The 12,679-nt window shown below is 46.2% G+C and overlaps 1 protein-coding gene and 1 pseudogene across 14 annotated transcripts in view; both read left to right on the top strand.

Annotated features, from left to right (window-relative positions):
- The window catches only part of FOXN3 (forkhead box N3), a 461,111-nt gene that overhangs the window by 315,544 nt on the left and 132,888 nt on the right, over positions 1-12,679 (top strand). The gene's annotated exons all lie outside the window — the stretch shown is intronic.
- Positions 1-12,679, top strand: part of LOC134808309 (adenylyl cyclase-associated protein 2-like) — a 59,750-nt pseudogene extending 47,071 nt beyond the window's left edge.

Genomic DNA, 12,679 nt, shown 5'->3' with positions numbered 1-12,679 from the left:
GGCTCAAGTGATCCTCCCATTTCAGCCTCCTGAGTAGCTGGGACTGCAGGTGCGTGCCACCACACCTGGCTAATTTTTTTTTTTTTTTTCTTTTGTAGAGATGGGATCTCCCTATGTTACCCAAGCTGGTCTCAAACTCCTGGGCTCAAGCAGTCTTCCTGCCTCAGTCTCCCAAAATGGTAGGATTATAGGCATGTCTTACGTTTTGGAAATTTAAAATCACTTTGTCACTTTGAAGCCAAGCATAAATAGATGTAATAAACCATAGGAAAAATAAATAAAAAATAAACATCTGAGGCTGGTGCAGTGGCTCATGCCTGTAATCCTAGCACTTTGTGAGGCCAAGCCAGGCAGATCACTTGAGGTCAGGAGTTTGAAACCAGCCTGGCCAACATGGTGAAACCCCGTCTCCACTAAAAAAAAGCAAAAAAATTAGCTGGGCATGGGGGCAGGCACCTATAATCCCAGCTACGTGGAAGGCTGAGGCAAGAGAATCGCTTGAACCTTGGAGGTGGAGGTTGCAGTGAGCCGAGATTGTGCCACTGCACTCCAGCCTGAGCAACAGAGCGAGACTCCGTCTCAAATAAATAAATAAATAAACAAATGAACAAACAAACAAACATCTGCACTATTACATACAACTTTAGCATTTGAGTGCCCAGATTAGGTCTTCCTGATACAGCATTTAGATCGAGGTGTCCCTTCTATGTCATCAGCTTTCCAAAATCAGTGTTTATGTCTCTCATCTTCGTGGTGGACTATGGGATGGGACTAGCTATCAAAGGGAGGAAATGAATAATCAAGGGAAATCACAATTTCTCCACAAATAGGTTATTTTCTTGTCTGTGACTGGTTTTCAGCATCATAGGAAGTACCGGGAGCCAGACTGTCAAAAACTTGGATTAAAATATATACATTTCTTGGCTGGGCACAGTGGCTCACGCCTGTAAACCCATCACTCTGGGAGGCTGAGGCAGGTGGATCACCTGAGGTCAGGAGTTCGAGACCAACCTGGCCAACATAGTGAAACCCTGTCTCTACACAAATAGAAAAATTATCTGGGCATGATGGTGGGTGCCTGTAATCCCAACTACTTGGGAGGCTGAGGCAGGAGAATCACTTGAACCTGGGAGGTAGAGGTTGCAATGAGCCAAGATCATGCCATTGCACTCCAGCCTGGATGACAGAGCGAGGCTCCATCTCAAAAAAAAAAAAAAAAAAAAAAAAAAGTACATTTCTTGATCTTGCTTGAAATCCTGAAAGATAAATAGGTCATAGTGACTTTTGCCTTTATTATTGAGGTACTTCTGCTGAATGTTGTATCAGTTCATGGAGTAATGAGGGAGTTGTGTTACTCACATTATATAATGGGCAGTGTGTAGTTGTTGGTCACCACCTCAAAATGCTGCTGCTGTGCTGGGACAGAAGATGCAAGTGTGGCCAGCCTTCTTGCTTCCTTGCGATTCAGTTCAAGTTGAAATGATATTTTTACTCACCATGTGTTTGCTCTTGATGGAGGGGATTTTAGATGAGGTTTTGCCACTGTCTTTGCATCAAGCACTCTGGCCATACTAACATTGTCTAGTCCTCAGCTGGTTCCACCTGTTGCACTGGTGCCATTTGTACCATTGTCAAGACCTCCGTGAAACTGTTGCCAAAGGAAGGAGGGAGTGGCTGGGCTTCCTCAGTCTCAGAGTCCCTCCAGTCCAGACTTGGCCACCTGGTCCCTCTCTGCGGTCAGCACAGCCAAAGTGGGAGGTGTAGAAGGTATCCCCGGGCCACCTTCTATCATCTCCATCTCTGAGGCAAGCTGCTCCTTGAGGGACTTGGCTTCCGTATTTGGGGATCAGTGAGGCTGAGATGGAGAGATTCCATGGGATAGAGCAAAGCCTCCAGGTTTCAGCTCCTCAGGAGTGCACCAAAGAGAAGATATTGAAGGGCTGCTGAATTAGTCTGTTCTCATGCTGCTGATAAAGACATCCAAGACTGGATAATTTGTAAAGGAAAGAGGTTTAATGGACTCACAGTTCTACATGGCTGGTGAGGCCTCACAATCACGTCTTACATGGTGGCAGGCAAGACAGCTTGAGCAGGGGAACTCCCATTTATAAAACCATTGGATTTTGTGAGACTTATTCACTACCTTGAGAATAGTATGGGGGAAACCACCCCCATGATTCAAATCTCTCCACCTGGCCCCACCCTTGACACTTGGGGATTATTACAGTTCAAGGTGAGATTTGGGTAGGGACACAGCCAAACCATATCAGCTACTTTCTAGGCTGTGATAATAGCAGCACTTATTGAGCACATACTGGGTGTGAGCACCCAGAAGGTGGATGTCACCTTTGGAGGATCTGTAGTTTTTCCAGGGAAGCAGCTGGAGAACTGGCAGGACAGTTGGCATTGAAGTCCCACAGCAGCACTTTTAGGGCTCAGAGAAGATTCAGATGAGGGTCAAGGAATGGGCATGGGCCTCATAGAAGAGATTGTCAGTGTATTCTACCCAACAAGAGGAACATTGTCCAGAAGATTCTAGTGTCTGGTTTTATTCTTGGCGTAGTAACCAAGACATCCAAAGGCAACTGCAGGGGTTCCTCTGTACATCTCAGAATCCTTGAGCTAATTTGCCATCCATGTCCCTGCCTCTTGGAGGACAGGATGTTTATTTTGTCACAGCGTCCTCATAGCAATGTAAAAACATGTTTATTCAGTGAATGGATGATTGAGAGAAAAGAGAGTGAGGAAACCAGCCCTTATTTCTAGAGCCTGGCAGTGGAGAAGCAGAGGTGTCACCTGCCTTATGTACTGTCTGGCCAGCCATTAGGAAATGTCTGTTTGTCTGTCTGTCGTCTATCTGTTATTTATTTATTAAATTGTGGTAAAAGATACATGAAATGTACCATCCAGCCTTTTATTTTATTATTATTATTTTTTAAATAGACGGAGTCTCCCTCTATCACCCAGGCTGGAGTGCAGTGGCGCCATCCAGGCATTTTTAAAGTTTACAGTTCAGTGGCATTAAAGATACTCAGTTGTTGTGCAGCCAGCACTGCCATCATCATTTTTTTCATCTTCCAAGACTGAAACCCTGTACTCACTAAACAACCACTCCCCCCGTTCCCCTCCACCTAGTTCCTGGCAACCACCATTCTTTTTCTATCTATGAGTTTAATGACTCTAGATACCTTATAAAAGTGAAGTCATACAGTGTTTGTCTTTTTTGTGACTGGCTTATTGCATTTACTATAATGCCCTCAAGGTTCATGTTATAACGTATGTGAGGGTTTCCTTCCTTTTAAAGGCTGAATATTATTCTCTTGTTTTGTCTATCCATGCATCCGTCGAGGGACAGTTAGGTTGCTTCTACCTCTTGGCGATTGTGAATAATGTTTCTCTTTTCTTCCTGTTGTTTTGTTTTTTTAGAGACATGTTCTCTGTCTGTCACCCAGGCCAGAGTGCAGTAGCATGATTATAGCTCACTGTAACTTTGAACTCCTGGGCTCAAGCCGTCCTCCTGCCTCAGGTTCCCAAGTAGCTGGGACTACAGGTGTGTGCCACCATACCCGGTGACTTAAAAAAATTTTTTTTTTTTTTGTAGAATCAGGGTCTTGCTATGTAGCCCTGGCTGGTCTCGAACTCCTAGCCTCAAGCAATTCTCCTGCCTTGGCCTCCCAAAATGCTGGGATTATAGGCGTGAGCCATCGCACCCAGATGTGAATAATGTTTCTATGAGCATGGGTGTACGAGTATCTCTTCAAATCCCTGCTTTCAGTTGTTTTGGGTATATATCCAGAATTGGAACTGTTAGATTTTATGGCATTCCTATGTTTAATTTTTTTTTTTTTTTTTTGAGACGGAGTCTTGCTCTGTTGCCCAGGCTGGAGTGCAGTGGCGCAATCTTGGCTCACTGCAAGCTCCGCCTCCCAGGTTCACGCCATTCTCTCGCCTCAGCCTCCTGAGTAGCTGGGACTACAGGCGCCCGCCACCACGCCGGGCTAATTTTTTTTGTATTTTTAGTAGAGGGTTTCACCGTGTTAGCCAGGATGGTCTCGATCTCCTGACCTTGTGATCCGCCCACCTCGGCTTCCCAGAGTGTTGGGATTACAGGCGTGAGCCACCGCGCCCGGCCCCTATGTTTAATTTTTTTAGGAACCGCCATACTGTTTTTTCAGAGTGCCTGCACCATTTTAAGGGGATATCTTTTGCGCCGCCTCCGTGGCATTAGTCTGGGTAATGTCTTATATAGTTACTTAGCTTTTCCCTTTACTTGCCTTTCCTCTTGTTAGTTTTACAAATGCTATTCTCCTTCCTTATGATTCCACTTATGTTTGAAAAGTATTGCTTAATATCTGGCACTTTGGACAGGTTTGGGATAACAAAGGCCATGGATAGATTGATCCACACTAGCACAGCAGGCCCAAATTCTGAAGCTGTTTCTCCTCTCCTCCAGCCCCTTCAGAAATGTTGAGTTTAGGCTGGGTGCGGTGGCTCACATCTGTAATCCCAGCACTTTGGGAGGCCGAGGCGGGTGGATGACCTGAGGTCAGGAGTTCGAGACCAGTCTGACCAACATGGCAAAACCCTGCCTCTACTAAAAAATACAAAAATTAGCCAGGCAGGGTGGCAGGCACCTGTAATCCCAGCTACTCAGGAGGCTGAGGCAGGACAATCGCTTGAGCCCAGGAGGTGGAGGTTGCAGGGAGCTGAAATCGTGCCATTGCGCTCCAGCCTAGACGACAGAGCGAGACTCGGTTGAGAAATGTTGAGTTTATCCCTGGGGCCCCTGGGCAGATGTCCTCTGGGGAAGTCCCAAGCTGCTGCTTCAGAGATGAAGCTAGAACCAAGCTGGCCCTACTAGACTGGGAGCTCTTGGCCCAGCTGCTCTGCCTCCCTCAACTCCACCATTCTAATTGTGATTAGTAGGCTCATTTGCATCTAAAAGGAGTAGTTTTCTTATCAACACCATTGAGTGGAGAACCAGTGTGCTCCATTTATATAGAGTGGCCCATTTAAATCAGGGCCCATTAAGCAGTAAAAGTAAATGTGGGTGTTTTACAAATGCAAATATATCATGCAAATAATGTACTTTATACTGAATGATGCCTTGGTTTTCATATGTAAAATTAGAAACTGTGTAGCACAAAGATAATGATAAACACCTTTGCATCTGTCATGAGATGTATCATAAGCTGTATGCATGTAAAATCGTAGCCATGGTTTTAAGCAGAGTTTTTTCAGTATATACTCAAAACATGCATCCCATATTATAAAAAACATGCATGTATTTATCTAGTTATTTATCTGTTCCTAAGGAATCAAGAAATCACAGAAAAGAGGAATCCAAATTACCTAATCTATTACTTACTATTAATGAGATTTATAATTTTCTTTTCATTTTTAAATATTTTTGAGTTTTTATTTGAGATGATGATAGTGAAGAAGATGTGTTACTATAGGCTAGTTTCTTTGTGAGAGATTTAATTATGTTTATAAAAGATGTTTTAAAAATCGTGGCTGGGCATGGTGGCTCACTCCTGTAATCCCGGTATTTTGGGAGGCTGAGGCAGGAGCTCTTGAGCCTAGGAGTTCAAGAGCAGCCTGGGAAACATAGCAAGACCCAGTCTCTACAAAAAAAAAAAAAAAAAAAAAAAAAGCAAAAATTAGCCAGGCATGGTGGCATGTACCTGTAGTCCCAGCTACTCAGGAGGCTGAGGTGGGAGTATTGCTTGAGCCTGGAAGTTTGAGGCTGCAGTGAGCTGTGATTGTGCCACTGCACTCCAGCCTGGGTGACAGAGTGACAGAGTGAGACCCTGCCTCAAAAAAAAAGGAAAAAAAAAATCCTTAGTGTTTGAGATAATTCTGTGTGGGAGGTGCAGGTAGCATTCCCGCTGTTTTTCAGAATCACTTAGAATAATGACAACCATCTTCCGTGTGCTGTGAACCTGGCCAGGTTCTAAGAGAGGAGTCACTGTTAGCCTCTGCTCACGTGACGTCTGCCAAGGTAAGGTGAGACACACATACCCGTGGGTTAAAGGTATAAGGCGTTAGAATGGGAAGACACTGCAGAGTGCAATTAATTCCCAGATGAGCTGCACAGAAGGTATTTGCCAGAAGGATTCAGAGGAGGGAGAGGTTGTAGGGTGAGAGTGACCAGATAAGGTGTCCTGGGTACCTGGGATTCGAGTTGAACATTAAAGGATGAATAGGCTGTAACAGGTGAAGAGAACACGGGTCTAGGGCATTTCATGCAGCGGAGGGAGAGATTGGGCTTGGATGGGCCCAAGAAGCCTCCCGGGTGCAGGTGTTCTGGAGACCTGTGCCAGGCGGCATATTGAAAGCAGGAAGGACAAGCTGGGAAGGAACAGGAGGGCTTCTGAGGGGTACCAGCACCGATCGGCTCTCACCCTGCCCTGTAAGCATTTGTTACAGGAAAGGGGTCCCCATCCTGACTCCAAGAGGAGGCTCTTGGATCTCAAACAAGAAAGAATTCAGGGCGATTCCATAGAGTAAAGTGAAAGCAACTTTATTAATAAAGTAAAGGTACAAAATGATGGCTACTTCATATATAGAGCAGTCCGGAGGGCTGCTGGCTGCCCATTTTTATGGTTATTTCTTGATGATATGCTAAACAAGGGGTGGATTATTCATGCCTCCCCTTTTTAGACCATATAGGGTAACTTCCTGATGTTGGCATGGCATTTGTAAACTGTCATGGCGCTGTGGGAGTGTAGCAGTGAGGACGACCAGAGGTCACTCTCATTGCCATCTTGGTTCGGTGGGTTTCAGCTGGCTTTAATGCAACCTGTTTTATCCGCAAGGTCTTTGTGACCTGCATCTTGTGCCGACCTCCTGTCTCATCCTGTGACTTAGAATGCCTTCACCATCTGGGTAGGCAGCCCAGTAGGTCTCAGCCTCATTTTACCCAGCCCCTATTCATGATGGAGTTGCTGTGGTTCAGACGCCTCTGGCACATTCACACTTCTGTAGCCACCAAACTCTTCGAATGAAGACGCACATGGAGAGTCGGTGTATGAGACACATGAAAAATGAGAGGCTTTGTTGACATTGGGCAGCTCTGGTGATACCAGTCCCCCACCCCTGATAGCACTCTGGGCACCTCTCCAAGTTGGCAAGCCCTGGGGACTGTGCCTGAAGATACTGTGCTTTGAGAATGCTGCTGAGGTGTCAGGCAGGGCGGCCTGCTGTGGGGAGAGAGGCTGGAGACAGGGAGGCCTATTAGGATTCAGGAGAGGACATCTTAACTTGAGCTGACCCCAGGCCTGGGAGTAGAAACAGAAAGGAAAGGAAAGTGCAGGAGCCCTTGGGAAGAACGGGTGGGCCCCAATGGGGACTGGAGGCAGGGACATAGCTGAGGAAGGTGTCAGAGCCTCCAGAATTTTGAACTAGAGCATTTGCCAGGTGATTACCAAAGGCTGGGTCCGTTGTTTTCTTCTGTTTTGTTCTTTGCGGAATGCTGAATTAAAGGATAAACTTTACTTCCCTCAACAGACATTTGTGGCAGCCAGGTTCCAAGCACAGCAGTAGGTATTAGGGATTCAGGAAAAGACAGCCACAGGTGTCTCGGTATATCCTGGAGAGACTGCATGTGGAAGGGAGATAGCCACTGTCTGGGGTGAATTGTGCTTCTCTCCCCCCACCCCCAACCGCCGCTCCATTCATATGTTGATGTCCTAACTCCCAGTTCCTCAGAATGTGCCCTTACTTCCAGTGTGCCCATATTTCCAATAAGGTCCTTGCAGGATGTCATTAGTTAAGATGAGGTCACACTGGAGTGGGGTGCACCCTCGACTCAACATGACGTTGTCCTTAGAAAAGGTGGGAATTTGAAGACAGCTGTACACACGGGGGAATGCTGTGTAAAGATGAAGGCAGGGCAATGCTCTTGCAAGCCAGAGAACACCAGCAAACACCAGCAGCTGCGAGGGAGGCCAGGAACAGATTCTCCCCCACAGCCTGCTGAAGGAACCAGCCCTGTGACCCCTTGATCTTGGACTTCTGCCCTCCAGGACTGTGAGAGGGGGAATTTCTGTTGCTTAAACCCCCCAGTCTGTGGCACTTGGTTATGGCAGCCCCAGCAAACGAATAGACACTGATAAACCCTGGGCAGCATGGAGAGCGTGCCCTGGGAACTGGCAAGCAAGGCAGAGGGGGGAATCTGCCTTCTGGTTTAAGCGGATGTGGGAGCTAGGGGCAGCTGAAAGCTGCTCTGTGCAGAGCCCGCTGGAGATACCCTCCAGCATCTGGAAACAGAATCAGCTGGCAGTGGGGAAGTGGCAAACCCAACCTTTCCACAAACTCTCCTAGGAAAAGAGCATGAGAAGAAAAGAGGAGAGGGCTAGAACTCTAGGAACGCTCTGATGGTGGGGCTGAGCATGGACAGAGAGCTAGCCAACTGTCCGGAAAGAAGAGTGGGAGGAGCCGAAACCAGGCCAGGAGGGTGTTTTGTAGCTAAAGGTGGAAAGGATTTTTAAGAGATATTGTCAAAAGTAATAGGAAGTTTGTGTAACCCAGAAAGAGGCCTCTCATGTGAGTGCATGTGGGAAGTTGTGTGGTGGAGAGGGGAGAGAGGCTGGAGTGACATCAAGGGCAGTGACCCCTCGTCTTAGTCTGTTTGTGCTGCTGTCACAAACTGGGTAATTTACAAACAATAGATCTCTCACTATGCTGGAGGCTGGGAAGTCCAAGATCAAGGCTGTGGTAGGTTCATTGTCTGGTGAGGGCTGCTTGCAAAATGGGGCCTTGAACGCTGTACCCTCCAGAGGAGAGGAACACTGTGTCTTCACATGGCAGAAGGCAGAAAAGGGGGGTGGCTCCCTCCTTTAAGCCCCTTTATATGGTCATCTAATCCCGTTCATGAGGAAGGAGCCCTCCTGGCCTAATCACCTTTTAAAGGCCCTACCTCTTAACACTATCACCTTGGCAACACCTGAATTTTGGAGGGACACATGCAAACCATAGCACCTGGGGAACTGGGGGACCCAGGTGACCCCTGGCAGGAAGAGATTGTGGTGGTGACATGGGGGAGTGGAAGCTGCGCTGTCGGTGCCAGCTCTTGGGATTTGTGAGTGCAGGAAAGAATAATGGGAGCCAAAAGGAGGACTTGGACACCAGTTTATGTGTGGCGATGGTTAAGATAAGAAATCATCAGTCCTGGGAAGGGGGAGGTGAGTAGAGACAAGGGGTAGTGGAGGGAGGAAAGATTCCAGAGGAAAAGAAGGGTAATAGAGATGTTACTTTGGCAAGTAAGAAGATGCACGCGCAGGCAGAAATAATGGAGCCAGCGAACGGAGGTGGAAGGAAGGGCACGTCCTTGGTTTAGAAAAGAGGAGGTGACGGTGCCTGCCGAAAGATGGAGAGGGAGGTTTGGGACTTGATGAGTGGAGAGATTGGGGCCAGTGTTCCTGGGTTCTCATTTGGGAGCAGTTTTATTCCCCAGTGGACACACAGCAATAACTGGAAACATTTTTGGTTGTCACAGCTGATGAGGTGGGTGTCACTGGTGTCTAGTGGGAGGCCAGGAAGACTGCTGAGCATCTTACCATCCACAGTGTAGCATCCCAGGACAAGAATTATCCAATCCAGAATGTCAGTAATGCTGAGGTTAAGAAATCCGGCCGTAGGTCAATTGCAGTTCGCAAACACGTTCAAGGAATGAAGTCCCAACTGAATGGCAGGCTTTGGGGAATGTGATGAAACTTCAGTATATTTAAAACAACACAATAAGGGCCACAGGAAGAGAGCATGAGTGGCCAGCCACAGATTTGCATTGCCAAAGACAGGACCCCAGGGCAGCAAAGCAGAATGGCAGACATACAGGGACTGCTGGAAAGACTGGAGTGGGCTGTCAGCTGCCTGGAGTCGCTGTCTGCAGAGTCCCACAGGCCCCCTGGGGATGGCGGGGTAAGCAAGAGTGTCTGTGGAGGTGTGGCACCCTCCGTGGAAGCCTTTGATAAGCTGATGAACAGCATGGTGGCCAAGTTTTTAAAGAACAGTAGGATCCTTGCTGGTGACATGGAGACTTGTGCAGAAAGGGTGTTACGGGGCTTTCCTTCTGATGGCATCTCATGACCAACAACCCCGAGAGAATGCATGGCTGCATTTCTGAAACCCAAATCAGAAAAGATTCAGAAGTCCAAACCTTCAAAGAGAGAAACCGAGGGAGTAACATGTTTAGTCATCTCTCGGATGTCAGCAAAAGCCTCCCTGCCCTTGGCTGCATAACTGTGTCCCCCAACTTGGGTACTTACGTCAACGAGATGTGTGATGCTGCCACCTTTTACACTAACAGGGTCTTAAAGGGCTACAAACATGATTTACACCGTGTGGATTGGGTGAGGTCATATGTGAACATTTGGAGTGAGTTTCAAGCATGCGTCAAGGAGCACCACACCACGGGCCTCACGTGGAGCAGAACAGGTCCGCAGCACCCACGTCAGCGCTTTCTGTTCTCTCCTGAGGGCCTGACCTTTCTCCACATCCTCCTCCTCCACCTCCTCCAGGGCCCCTCCACTTTTTGAGAATGAGGACACAAAAGAAAAGTCCTCTCCTTCATGCTCAGCTTTATTTGCCCGGTTTAACCAGGGAGAAGCCTAACCCTGCAGAACCAGGGCTCTGGCACATCACTGATGACCAGAAGGCCTATATAAGAATCCCAGCCTGCAGGCTCACGGAGGGCAAAGTACGTCTCCCCACAAAAGCTACACTCCAAGTCCCACATCTCCCCAACCTCATCCTTCCCAGAAACATGCACCCGTGTTCAAGTTGGAAGGAAGTAAATGGAGAGCAGAGTACCAAGAAGACAGGAATGACCTTGTGATTTCAGAGACTGAGCTGAAACAAGCGGCTTACATTTTCAATTGTGAAAAATCAGCTCTCCCAATGAAAGGGAAAGTAAACTTCATTCCAGTGGAAAACTGTAAGAAGTTTGGTCTGGTCTTTGACAGTGTGGTGGGCATTGGGGAAGTGACCAACTCCAAGTACATTCAAATCCAGGTAATGGGGAGAGTACCAGCAATTTCCACTAATAAGACAGAAGGTTGCCACACATACCTAACTCGGGGAAGATGCATTAGACTGTGAGATTGTGAGCATCATATCATCCAAAATGAATATACTTATTCGTCAGGGTGGTAATGACAGAGAATTTCCTGTCCCTGAGCAGTTCAAGACAGCATGGGATGGATCCAAGTTGGTCAGTGAACCCCCTCACCTGAGTCCCTCCATCAAACAAATAAAAAAGTAGCAGTAAAGAACTGGAAGTTGCAGAAGCACCTTCCACTTTAGTTTTGGCCTCCGACAATTCTGTGCTATAGACACAGCATCGTTTCTGGCACGACTTTGTGGGCATTTTGAAGTACTTAACATTTCTTCACGATTTGCCTGTGTGCGTGCGATTTTAGTTCCACGTGGTGACTTGTGAACATTATGGATTTAAAGGGAAAAAAAAGAAATCTGTTCCCCTCATATCACAAACATAGTAACTGATAGGTAAAAATACTGCATGATTCAATTTTCCACGTATGTTTAATTGCTTGTTGAAAAATAAACTAAGATGTACATTTTTCTCTTTTAGACAATTTCAATATGATGTAGTAGTAATGTGCCCTGAGAAATGTACAGTTTTTTTCTTATTGTGAGCACATGTTCACCTTTGGCAGTGTGGATATGCTGTCAGCAGGAGTACGTATTTCAGCCCACGCTTTTAAAAGATGTAAGAACATTTCATATTAAGGACCAAATTCAGGTTCTTTATCCTTGAAAGACCTATATTCTTTATAGTTACTAAAAACCAAAAGTATAAATTTGAATTATTCATCTTATATGTATTTCTACCGTGTCATTTGAAAACTTACTTTTCTGCATAAGAGATTTTTATGTCAACAGATTGATGGGAGGAAACAGTGCTTTTGCTATGTAGTACCTCGCAATGTTGCCCAAAAATCAAGCTCAGTGTCTGTTTTCCAATTTTGAACATGTTAAATATCAGATGTCTTCTAAATGGTGTCTTTAATGTTTTATTATAGTCTAATTTTTTCTTTTCTGCCTGCCAGACTTGCTAACCAGTCGCAAAAATGAACATGAGAAAAGCCATGGATGTATTACTTCTCCTAAAGCCTAAGGAATTATTTGTTAGTTTGGCTTTCTGCTCTGATTTTGTAGTCTTGCTAATACATGCTTTTTCTTTTCTTTTCTTTTTCTTTTCTTTTCTTTTTTTTTTTTTGAGACAGAATTTCACTCTGTCACCCAGGCTGGAGTACAGTGGCACGATCTCGTCCCACTGCAACCTCTGCCTCCTGGGTTCAAGCGATTCTTGTGCCTAAGCCTCCTGAGTAGCTAGGGTTATAGGCGCCCACCACCACGCCCAACTAATTTTTGTATTTTTAGTACAGACAGGATTTCGCCGTGTTGGTCAGGCTGGTCTCGAACTCCTGGCCTCAAGGGATCCGCCCACTTGCGCCTCCCAACTGGGATTACAGGTGTGAGCCACCGCACCCGGCCCCATGTTTTTTTCAATGTTAAGAGAAGTTATGATAGTCCTTTGTATCTTTTCAGTACGTAGTGTTGAAAAATCTGCAACTTCTTGGATGACATTTAATGAATTATAGTATAATGCTTACGGACCCAGTGCAAGCATATATATATATATATATATATA

This window comes from Pan troglodytes, chromosome 15 (genome assembly GCF_028858775.2).
Source record: "Pan troglodytes isolate AG18354 chromosome 15, NHGRI_mPanTro3-v2.0_pri, whole genome shotgun sequence".
In the NCBI taxonomy this organism is placed as follows: domain Eukaryota; kingdom Metazoa; phylum Chordata; class Mammalia; order Primates; family Hominidae; genus Pan; species Pan troglodytes.
Note: the sequence above shows the minus strand (reverse complement) of the source record. Positions and strands in the feature narration are given on the sequence as shown.